An 11,308-nucleotide genomic window follows, 5' to 3' on the forward strand; every position below is an offset into this window, starting at 1 on the left:
GTTCATTAGGTACATTTTTTGTTTGTTTGTTTTTAGTCTTCCAAGTTTCCTTGGCAATGTTTTTGTGAAGTGTTGCTGCCACTGCATGATGCTGTTTTGTCCTTTCTTCCATCCTCGAAGAGTACTTTCCTCATTGCTATTCTAGCCTCCACTAACAGCCTCCTCCCAACAGCCTCTTCCTTCTGTCCTCCTAGATTTTGTCTTCAGTCCAGTTCCAAAGCCATGAGCTTTAAACGTTTATTTTGGCAGCACCCCACTTACAGATATCAATATCTTATCTCACTCTTGAACTTGGAACTTCATGGCTCACCCTTTTGGAAAACTGTTACCTTATAAAGAAGCCCAGTAAGTGCCCTTGAGGCTGAACCATCTTGTGGAAAGAGAGACCACACTGAGAGAGAAAAAAGTCCCACCAGTGACCTCTTCTAGCCAATCCAGCTGAGGCTCTGGACATGTGAGTGGCATCTGGGACATCCAGTACCCAGTTGACCAGCACTTGACTGTAAATGCAAGAGTGAGCATCCACAAAGGATGGGAGCAGATCAACCAACCAGCTGAGCTTGGTCCACATTTCTGACTCAGTCTCTCATGAAGAAATAAATGGATTTTGTTTTAATTTGGAGAGTTTTGTCTGCAGTAATAAATAATTGATGTAGTCATTATCCTCAAAAGTTGCTTAATGAAATCTAACTGTGAATAAAAATTTACTTACAGCATATTTCAACTTAATATCCATATGATTTTATTGTGAAAAGATTATTGCAAGAACTTTCTCTGCTGAATATGATCTATAGTACAAAACATATGGTAGGTCTGTGATAAGCACAGAAAGATTGTGAATTTTAAAATGCCTAGAAGAGGAGAGAGAGGGGGCAAGTTTTGAGTTTTTAAGTTTGAGTTTTTAAGTTTTTTTTTTTAAACTGGCTTTTAGCATTTGTTTTTCTGGATGCAGAAGAGGATAGAGCTAATAAAATGTTTAACATTTAATAAAATGCTCATCATTTCATAAAAGAAATAGATTAGCTCTTTTCTTTCAGAAATGAATCTCTCTTAAGTCTTGGAGCTCAGTTAAGAGATTTCCCCTTCCTTGTTGCATATTTGTAACTTGTTTTTTGTCAACAGCAAATCTTTCTGGCATATTGACTTTAGCCAGTCATGACACAAGAATAGAACATAGGAGGGGAAAGTCTCCTCAGACAATTGACTAGTGGCCAAGTGAGAAGAAAGGCAATAGGAATTTTAATAGGAATTAAAATTTACCAGGCAAGTGGATGTTTTGTGAATTGACAGTTTTGATTTTGTGGATGTTAAAGTGTTTAATTTTCCCATTATTGTGGTTAAGCTTCAATCTTGGCTTAAGTACTTTCAAAAAGAATGAAAATGTCATTTTGTCTTACTATTTATCTTAAGGGAGTAGTTATACCTTCTACCTGTTATCTGGTGCTCATTCCTACTTTAATGGTTGACCATAGGGGTCAGTTCCATCTGTGCTGAGCTGCGTGTGTCAATGTGCCCTTGGATTTTTTTTTTTTTTTTAATGTGAACTGGCACATGGGAATGGAGATTAGGTCACTCTGGTTGGTATGTTGGTTTTGCAGCTAAACACACCCACTGGCTTCACATGTGCATAGTAGTGGTTGAATTGAAAAGATTATAGAAATGTAAGAATAAAATGATTGGATACAGCATCATTTAAGGTCAAATGGACGTTTATTAGCTAGGTGGAGATGACCGATGTATTGAATCAAAATTTTAGCTCTAGTTTCCTGATATAAGTTGATCTCTCAGTACTTCCTCATCATACTATTGTATTTCACCTTACAGATTAGAAAGTATTCTCATTTGGATTCATTACTTTCTTTGATTCTGGAACATTTTCACAACTAGCAGGAAAGCTACAAGATTGTGTGGATTCTGCCAGCCAGAGAAAATTAAATTATTTCAAAATGTAAATGACCTCAAAAATATAAGCCCTTGGGACTCCTAGATAACAGCTGTCTTATTTGCAGCTGTATTGTTGATGTAACTATCACTGTGCCTCCAACATCATAGACACTGAATAAACATGTATTAAGTTTGCTTATTATTATAGGGCTACTCATTATCAGTACAAGAAATTTTCAACACATATTTACTAAAATGCTATTGTTTAATAGTCCCACATATTCTTTCCCATAATGTTGTTCATATAATTTTATTAAACAACAATAATAATATACACTTTAACACTTTGCAGTTCAAAAATTACCATCACATGCATTATCTTATTTGATTTCCTCTAAAACCTAGTGAGCTATATTACTACTATTTCACAGATGGGATAACTGAGGCAGGCATAAGGAGATTAAGTGATTAGAACTGAGTCTCTGACTCTGAAGCCAAGCCTCTCTTCCCTTTATTAGGGTGCCTTTCTCAGTGGTGAAGATAAGGAAAGCTTCTCTCAGTACCATCTCACTGTTACAAGTTTGTTTCCTTATTGGTGGTAATTTTGGCCTTGGGCTAAGAACATAAGAATGAATTCCTTTATTAAAGATAGTTTATTATGTAGCTTCTAAAATGTGTACCCTGATTTCAGCAGAAGCATTTTATGGTTTTTCATGATATCTATGTAGGTAAAATTGTTAGATGATTTTTTTTTAGTGTTTAAATAACTATACACAACCCTTCAGTGATTTCCAATACAAAAGGGAAACAAATTGAGTTGGCACATCATTACCCTGAAGGCTCTGTCTGGTCTGGCTCCTACCCACTTCTCCAACTTTATCCTATATTTCTTTCCTGCTCATTCAGTGAACTTCAGCAACATGAATTTCTTTCTTTATAAAATATATGCCAAGCTTGTTCCAGTCTCAGGGCATTTGTATTGGCTGTGCTTTCTGTATGGAATGTCTGTAGTCCATCAGATCTTGCACAAGTAACTCTGTTGTATCATTTTCTCATCTGCTCAAAGGCATCCTTGGAAAAACCTTCCCAGTCTCCTTGTTGAGTGCAAAATGCTAGGAACATAACAGTGTGCTTCCATGTCTGTATCTTTTCTTAAATGTTCGTTATACAAACGTATACACATACATGGAGAATATTGCTGGAAAAATACACAAGAAAGAACAGTGGTTTTACTACGGAGGAGAACCATAGGATGAAAGTAAGAATAGGTATTTTTACTCTTTTGTCTTATTTGAATTGCTTATCATCTGTATGCACTAGCTACTGAGATGACTAAAACATCTTTAAAAGAATAAAGAAAAATTCATCGGTTTGTCTGAGACTCAAAAATTGGAAATAGAAGAAGAATAAATGTTTAATATTTCACTTAGATTCAATAATTCAACTGTGTAAGATCTAGTAAGATAGATCATGTTTAAAAGCTATTCATTTAAATTAAACTAATATTTTATTAACCCAACCACTTCACTGTGTTGAATGTATCAGCACCAGCAGCATACATGTTCTTTTCAAGTGCACACAGAACTATCTATAGGAGAGATCACATGTTTAGGTCACAAAACAAGTTTTAACAAAAAATTTTAAATATATATATTTTGTACCAGGGATTGAAATCAGGAGCACTCAACCACTGAGCCACATCCCTATCCCTATTTTATTTAGAGACAGGATCTCACTGAGTTGCTTAGCACCTGCCTCACTTTTGCTGAGGCTGGCTTTGGACTTGTGATCCTCCTGCTCAGCCTCCAGAGCCGCTGGGATTATCCATGTGCCACCATGCCTGGCTACAAATTTATAATTTAAAATAATGCCAAATATCTTCCCCAAACACAATGGGGACACACTAAAAATCAACAGCAGAAGGAAAGTTGGAAAATTCACAAATAAACATGTATTAAACAACGCACCCTTGAACAACCAAGGGGTCAAGAAGAAACCAAAAGAGAAATTAGAAAATATTTTGGGACAAATAAAACTGAAAACACAACATACAAGACTTATCGTATACAGCAAAAGCAGCACTAGGAATGAAGTTTATAGCAGTAAAAACCTACATTTAAATATAAGGTTCTTAGATAAGCAACCTGACTCTAAATCTCATGGAACTAAAAAAAGAAGAATGAACCCAAAGTTAGCAGGAAGAAGGAAATAATGAAATTGGAGCAGAACTTAATAAAATAGAGACTACTAAAAAGTGGGGGGAAATAAAACAGAGTTAGTTATTTAAAAAATCAATAAATTGATAGCTAAATTTTTCTAAGAAAAAAAAGAAGATTCAAATAAAATCAGAAATGAAAGAGGAGACATTACAACTGGTGCCATAGAAATGAAAAGGGTTGTAAGAGCCTACTATGAATACCTGTACACCGACTATTTCACAATCTTATGGTTTAGATGTGGAATCCCCTGAAAGCTCACATGTGAGACAATACAAGAAGGTTTGGAGGAGAAATGACTGGTTATAACCTTATCCTAAATAGTGAATTAATCCCTAATGGAATCAAGTGAGTGGTAACTGGAGGCAGGTGGGGTATGGCTGGAGGATGTGGTTCTTTCCCCCAAAGAACCATGGCTATGGGAGATATATATTATCTCTCTCTCTTGCGTGCTCTCTCTTCCTCTCTCTTCCTCTCTTTCTCTCTCTCTCTCTCTCTCTCTCTCTCTCTCTCTCTCTCTCTCTCTCACCATAATGAGCCCCAAGGAATGAAGTCTGCTGTCTATGAATTGAGATCTCTGACACCATAACCCCTAAACTTTTCCTCCTCTACAATTGAGCTCATCAGGTCTTGTAGTTACAGCACAAAAAAAGCTGACTAAAGCAGATGACCTAGAAGAAATAGCCAAATTTGTAGAAACATATAATCTCTACCATGACTGAGTCATAAGGAAATATAAAATCTGAACAGACGTACAACTAAAGTAAGGCGACTGAATAATCCAAAACCTCCCAACAAAGAAAAATACACCATCATAGGCTTCACTGGTGAATTTTACCAAATAATTTATGAACCAATGCCAACCCTTTCCAAAAAATTGAAGAGGAAAAAATACTTCCAAACTCATTTTATGAGGACAGCTTTACCCTGATAGCAGAGCCAGAAAAACATATAAGAAAAAGCAAACAAACAAACAAACTATAGGCCAATATCGCTGGTGTATATACATGAAAAAATTCTCAACAAAATACTAGCAAATTGAATTCAATAGTACATTAAAAGAATCATACATCATGATCAAGTAGGATTTACCTATGAGATGCAAGGTTTTTTCAACATATAAAAATATTGTTTCAGAATTGTGTTACAGAATACATTATGTTACAGAATACAAGACAAAAATCATATGATCATCTCAATATATGCAAAAATATGAAAAAAGTCAACACCCTTTCATGATGAAAACATTCAACAAACTTGGAATACGAGGAAACCATCTGAAGCTATAAATAAGAAAATAGTAAATGGAAAGTAGTAAAATTATCTCTGTTCATGGATGACATAACTTTACACATAGCAAATATTAAGGATGCCACAAAAACAGCTAATAAATTAATTCAGTAAAGTAAAAACCTTAGGAATAAACTTAATCAAAGAGGAGAAACACTTGTACGCTAAAAACTATGAAGTCACTGAATAAAATTACAGAAACAAAAGATATCTCATATTCACGGATTGGAGGATTTAACTTTGTTAAAATGTCTGTATTACCGAAGACACAGATTCAGTGAAATGCCTATCAAAATATCAATGATCGTTAAATAGAAAATAACAATGCAAAATGCAAAAATTTATATGGAACCACAAAGGACCCTGAATAGCCCAATCCGTTTTGAGAAACAAGAACAAATCTTGAGGTCTCACAATTCCTGGTCTCAAAACATATTCAAAACAATATGGTACAGGCATAAAGATTGACACATAGACCGATGAAACAGAAAAAAAGCCCAGAAGTAAACCCATGTGTTATGGTTAGATATGGTATGTGTCCCCCAAAGGTGCATGTGTTGGAAGCTCAGTCTCCACTCAGAGGTGATAGAATCTTTGAGTGGGAAGGCTTACAGGATCCTCAGAATAGATTAATGCTATTCTTTCAAAGAAAGTCCTCATGGGGTGGTGGGCTGTTATAAAAAGAGCAAGATTGATTTTTCACTACTTTCTGACTTCCTATCTCACCATGTGATCTTTTCCTCTTGCACATGTTTACACTATTGTAATGTCATATCGCCAGGACTAAGGAGAAGCTGGTGTCAAGCTCCGGGATCTCCAGAACTGAACGATAAGACTCTTTTCTTTACAAATTATCTAGTTCATGTATTTTGATACAGAAATGGAAAACAGATAAATACATAATGTGGACCATATGTATTTGGTCAGCTAATTTTTGACAAGGGTGCTAAGAATACATTCTAGGGAAAGGACAGTCTCTTCAACAAATGGTGTTTGAAAAACTGGATATAGAAATTCAAAGGAATGAAACTGGACTTCTTATCTTACACCATTTACAAAAATCAACTCAAAAAGGATTAAAGACTTGAAAGATCTCAAACTGTAAAATTCTCAGAAGGAAAAAGTGGGAAATTTTCATAGCATTCATCTTGCCAATGATTTCCTGGATTTTGACACCAAAAGTACAGGCAACAAAAGCAATAATAGGCAAGTGAAACTCTATCAAACTAAAAAACTTCTGGGAGAAAATTTTTGCAATCTATATATCTGGAAGGGGTTAATTTCCAAAATATATAAGAAACTTCTACAATTCAATAGAAACAAACTCCACCAAAACCCCTCCCAAAAAAACCTGATTGAAAAATAGGCAAAGGACTTAATAAATATTTCTTTGAGGAAGACATATAGAAAATAGATATATCAAAAGATGCTCAATATCTTTAATCATCAGGGAAATATATACAAAAACACAGTGAGGTGAAGCCTGGCATGGGGTGCATGCCTGAAATCACAGCGGCTTGGGAGGATGAATCAGGCAGATGACAGGTTTGGGACCAGCCTCAGAAACTTAGTGAGACCCTGTCTCAAAAAAAGAAAAAAAGAAAGGAAAAAAAAAAAGAGTCTGGGGGATGTAGGTTAGTGGTAAATTGCTCTTGGGTTAAGTCTCCAGTATCACTGCCCCCCACCAAAAATCCACAATGAGATATCACCTCAAATCTGTTCAGATGGCCTTATAAAATAAAACATAACAGATAATAAATTTTCTTAAGGATGTGGAAAAATTTGAACCCTTGTACACTGCTTGTAAAAATGTAAAATGGTTTATCTACTATGGAAAACAGTACGGAGGTTCCTCAAAAAATTAAAAATGTAACTACCATATGAGCCAGAATCCTCACTTTTTGAGTTTTTATCAAAAAATAATTGAAATCAAGATCTCAAGGAGATATGTGTACTCCCATATTCATTGCAGCATTATTTACAAAAACCATCCTAAATGTACATCAAAGATGAATGGATAAAGAAAATGTGGTGTATACATACTATGAAATACTATTCAGCCATGAGGAGGAGGAAATCCTGTCATATGCTTCAACATGAACGTGGAAGCCATGTGCTCAGTAAAATAACCTATCCCCAGAAGGACAAATACTGTGTGATTCACTTATACGAGGTATTTAAAATAATCAAACTCATCAAAGTAGAAAGTAGAATAGTGGTTGCCAGGGGCTAGAGGGAGGGAGAAAAGGAGAGTTGCTGTTCAAAGGGTATAAAGATTCAGTCATGCAAGATGAAAAAGTTCTAGAATCTGCCACAGACTATGGTGTTGATAATTAACAAAACTGTAGTGTACACTTAAAAATCTATTAAGAGGGTAGGTCTCAGATTCTGTATTTTCTTTATCACAATAAAAATAGTGAATGCCCTGCACAATAATAATCACAGAAATGCAAATAAAAAATTATCACCTGTCAAATTAGTAAGAATTTTAAAATGCTGGTGAGAGTTCCCTGAGGCAGGTTCTCATTTAGTGCAAGTTACAGGATAAATTGGCAGGCACAACCGTTTTGAAAAACACTTTGGAAGTACACATCAAAAGGTCTTAAAAATGTTTATACCCTTTGATGTAAAAATTTTACTTGTAGAAATCTGCTTTTAAGAAATAACAGCAAATATAAATACGTTTATTATTTATAATAGCAAAATTTAAAACTACTCCAAATGTCCCATAAAAGGAGCATGGTTAATAAATGTTGATAATTACTATTTTAAAAGTTTATGAGGTTTTAGTGACAACAGAAAACTTTTTACAGCATAACACTAAGTGGAAAAAGCTAGGATAAAAAACTTCATAAGAGATATTTCACATAGTATTATCACCACGTTGTCAAAGAAAGAGAAAAAGATGTAGAAAATACACAGAAATGAAAAAAAAGGGGGGTATTTCTGAGTAAGGAGGTTATGGATGGTTTAAGACAAGGGTTTTAAAAAATCCTTTTCCCATGTTTCCCAAACTTTTGACAAAGAACTTATATTACTCTTTCAATCAGGAAACAAACAAAAAAGATTTTTCCATCTTTTTGTTTGTTTCCTGATTGAAAGAGTAATATAAGGTTTCACAGAAAAATATATTATATCCTGATCAAATCTATATTTTTCAAACTGTACTTACTCTTTACTCTTTGCAAACATAAATATAGGAGATAAAATGTACAGTGACCAAAAATTAAACTCTTCATGCTAGAAATACTTGGAGGTATTTTACTTAAGGTTTGGTTAAAATAAACAAACTTTTTCACTAAATCTTTGAATTCTAAAGCAAAAGAGGTAGGCATATCAGGAAAGAAAGCAAGAGAGAGCATTACATTGTTTGTATAGTAAACATATGGCTTCTGGTAGCCCAAGGAAATATCATTGGGTCCCTGTGGGATACTATGTGCATCCTCTTCAGGAGAGTGGTCTGCAGGGACATTAATGGCATGACCAACAGGAAGAGTAGGGAAGGGTCTGTCCTGGCAGCAAGGACAGCCAAACCCACCATGGCTTTCAGTGGATTGGCAGATGGCACAGCCAGATTGTCCCACCAGCCTGGAGCTACTAACTAAAACAATTACATTCAAGAGAGGATAAATTCATGCTACAATCAGATTCCTAATATTAGCTGGGATGGTGGGGGTCATGTTTCAATTGGTTTGGGTTTTGAGCAGATAATGAATAAAGGATGGGCCAAGAGAGGTGCAAGCTGGCTTCTTTAGGGACATAAGCCATTAACTCTGAGAAAATCAAGTTTACTGCCATGGCCCCAGTCCTCCTATTTGATGCCACTTGAGAAGTGTTCTTTTACTTGTACTTACATGTTTCCTTGAAATCAGAGAAAGTCAATTTGGAGATTTTGGGTACAACTTAGAAACTTGACATGGTTTTGGTGGGCCTATGAGATATTTAAAGGTGTGTGTACTGTGGTTGGTGGTGGGGAGCTTAAATGTGTTGCTGACAGTTCAAAATTGAGAAATTTTGGCATAATCAGGATTTGGAGTTCTTAAACAAGATTAAATCTATCAAGGGTAAGCTGTCATTGCCACAGACCACCAGTATACCACAGGTTTCACTCAGTTCATTATCTCATTTGGATTTTCATGCATGGAGTCTGTATGTATTCCTAAACCCTGATCAATAGGCTTGCTCTTACCAGTAGGAAGCTTTCATCGTTCAGAGAGACTTGACAGAAAAGGTCTACTCATAAGCTCTGAGCTGCCTCTGATAAAAAGCTTCCATTGAGAGAAAAATTCGTTCAAAGCAACACTACCTGTAAGTAACTCTGATAAAGACAAACCTGATGAAGCACTATAAAAATGCTCAAAGACTCTCTGGGGGATAAGAAAGATGCCCCTCTGGAAGTCATGGGTGCCCTATGCAGGTAGTTAGAATGGACAGGGCTTTCAAGGAAGATTGGGACAGACTGTGGGATGCTCACAGTTTAGTATTTGGAACTTAGTAGGAGGTTAATAAATATTTGTTTCCATCTTCCTAACAGCAGATGCAGAGCACAGCAAGGAAGAAATGGAGCCAGAACATGTAATGCAATGCACAAAAGCACAGCATGCCAAGAGAGAAGGAGGTAATTGTAGCCTAGAGATCAGTAGATGCACTAGAATAGACCTCTAGTAGTTAGGATGACAGCTCCAGGTACTGTAGTGATGGGGACTGCAAAACTGCAGCATGATTCTGACGGATCTTTGATAGTTATGCATCTACATGGTAAGTTGGAGCATAGGATAGATGAAAACAAGCAGAAATTTAGGTAGAAATCACACCAACACTGGTGTGAGGAGAAAGAACTCAACCCTTCAGTGAATGATGGTTTGTTAAAATCATAACAAACTCTTTATAACATAAAAATATAAAAAGTATGTAAAACATGCAGGATAGATATATTCAGTTTAGGTACAGGATTCCAGTAATTAGTGGAAATAAGTTAACTGTTTAATAAAATTTATTTTTGGCTTATTGATGGTGCAGCTTGTGTCACTTTGGAATGATTTATTCCTAAAGCCTCAATTTAAAAAAAATCAGTTACTAACTGAAATAAAACCATCAAAAGCTTCATTGTTACTACAGTAATAACCTGTCAGAGAATGTTACAGGAAGGGTGTTGAACAGCAGAATGGAAGGTTACAGATGCAATTATTTCTTCTCTAGGTCATAGCCAATCAGTCGCTGTTTACACACAGGGTAGCTTCTGCACTATTTATTTCTTTAAATATTTAACAGTTTTGAGAGGCAGTGACTGACAATAGTCTATAGAGTTTCTAGCATGTTATGAGTGTTTAATAAATGTTAAAATATTTAATAAAATTCCGTATGATGAAAAACAGCAGTCAGTAAAACTGTTATAGCCTACAATATTTTAATGCCATAGTAGTAACTATTTAAAAATATAAAAAGCAAACAGTGCATTGACTAAACCATAATAAAAAGGAATATTTAGAGTCACCAAAAAAAAAAAAAATCCACCTAGGTAATTTCCTCCTAAATTCCTTTGGGAATCATAGGAAAGTGCATAGAAAATGGATTTAAAAAAAAAAAAAAACTTCTTTGGAAAGGAGGTGAGTGTGTGCGACACTTCCAGATGTAAGCCGGGTCGCAGTGACACGCAGAAAGCCAATGCTCTGACACAGCAAGGAAGTTCTTTATTTCCGTCTAATCCTGGGAAAACGTCCGCTAGGCTTGGTAATCGTGACTACACGGTTCCCGCATCTCCTGCGCAGCCCTCAGCCGCTGAAGTCCGGGGCGGCGAGGGCTGAGGACCCCGCTCTCTAACTTTAGAGAAGGAAGTAAGGAGAAAAACAGAGCTGCTCCTTTAAGAACTCCCCTTCCCTTTTACTCTATGTTTACATAACACGGGGCCAGTCCCGGGC

This window comes from Marmota marmota, unplaced genomic scaffold, assembly GCF_001458135.2.
Source record: "Marmota marmota marmota unplaced genomic scaffold, marMar, whole genome shotgun sequence".
NCBI classification, from domain to species: Eukaryota; Metazoa; Chordata; class Mammalia; order Rodentia; family Sciuridae; genus Marmota; species Marmota marmota.